The 1,421-nt window shown below is 32.4% G+C and overlaps 1 long non-coding RNA gene across 1 annotated transcript; it reads right to left on the minus strand.

Moving 5' to 3' along the window:
* On the minus strand, positions 1–1,377 carry LOC128251112 (uncharacterized). The gene is made up of 2 exons (XR_008266972.1): positions 1,187–1,377; positions 1–555 (listed from the first exon to the last, which is right to left on the minus strand). It is a non-coding gene; the product is annotated as an uncharacterized LOC128251112 (long non-coding RNA).
* Positions 1,378–1,421: the final 44 nt, after the last annotated feature.

Genomic DNA, 1,421 nt, shown 5'->3' on the forward strand with positions numbered 1-1,421 from the left:
GTCTTTTTAAAATAATTTTTCTTCTCTCACTTCAATATATTCTCGTTTCTGTATATCTTTATAATTGATTCTAAACAAATATTTTCTCCGCTATATTTCTATCCATCTGTAATCTTTTTTAATATCTGCAGCTGCTCCAAACTCTGCTGTAATCCAATTTTAACTAGAACTCAAAATCATCTTGTACACATTGCAGTCAGCAAAACAAAAGACATTTTGCTATTAATTTCAGTTAAGAGAAAATATTTTCAAGTAATTCTACTTTACATTTATAAAAAAACCACGTAAAATGCACTCAAATCTTTTCTGCAGGGTGGTTGGTGTTGGAAAGGGCACCCAACCATAAAGAACCATGCCAAAACAAACACAGAAGTCTGGTGTAGTTTTCTGCCGGCCAGCTCCTATCAAATCGGACAACCCATGCCAGCATGGAAGGCGGACGTTAAACGATGATAATGATTGGAATATCTGTTCTTTATCACGTGCTGTTAATCTTTGAAAGATGATAAATCCGAGGTAATATATAATTCTTGAATAACGAAGTCATCCAATATCCTGAAATAACAGAAAAACAGCATCAGCTACAGAAGTTACTTAAACAATTCATATTTGAGAGTGAGAACTTAACTATTATACATTCCTATACGGATTTAGCTGTAGTTATAAAAATTTATCTGAACAACTGAAATTTCGTTTTGAATTTTTGTTATTAAAATTACATTTCACAACTTTATGTAATATCGACATATTTACAGACATCTACACCTCCATAATGTGTAAAATTACGCGTTACACTACAGAGTAGACGATAACATATTTTCAAAAATCGAAAGAGGTAAATTTGGGTGCTGTCTCAAGCTGGTGAAGCAACCTTATAGCAGCTTCACAGAGATTTTGTAGCCAGAAGACAGTGCTGCCTGAGCAGACGAACGATCACAAACAGGTTGTCTTCTGTGTTGCTACGAATTCTATGACAAGCGAAAACATTATAAAGATAAAAAGGTTTGAATGAAAAATGAATTGCAGATTAAAATTCGCATCACAAGTGAGAGGGCCATGGAAGGATTACTATGTAAAAAAAACCCTAGAAAATCGGGCATTGAAGAGGGAAAACCATAATTGTTTTCATATTAAATAATTGAGACAACGAATAATAAATACATAAATGTTATGTTTAAACACTTACAGAAAATTTCTGAGATGTATTTGATAAAGGAAGATATTGAAACGGGAGAAGGTTCATATTTTATCATTTTCTGAGATGTATTGGATAAAAGAAAGATTCAAACGGGAGAAATTTCACATTTTAAGATTTCTAAAAAATTTGTCATTTATTTCTACACCATATTGATTTGTCGAGATACTAATTCCGCAGCAAATAAATCTCGTGTTTGTGAACGAGACTTAAACGAGAATTCAAA

The sequence above is a fragment of the Octopus bimaculoides genome, chromosome 28 (assembly GCF_001194135.2).
Source record: "Octopus bimaculoides isolate UCB-OBI-ISO-001 chromosome 28, ASM119413v2, whole genome shotgun sequence".
Taxonomy (NCBI): Eukaryota; Metazoa; Mollusca; class Cephalopoda; order Octopoda; family Octopodidae; genus Octopus; species Octopus bimaculoides.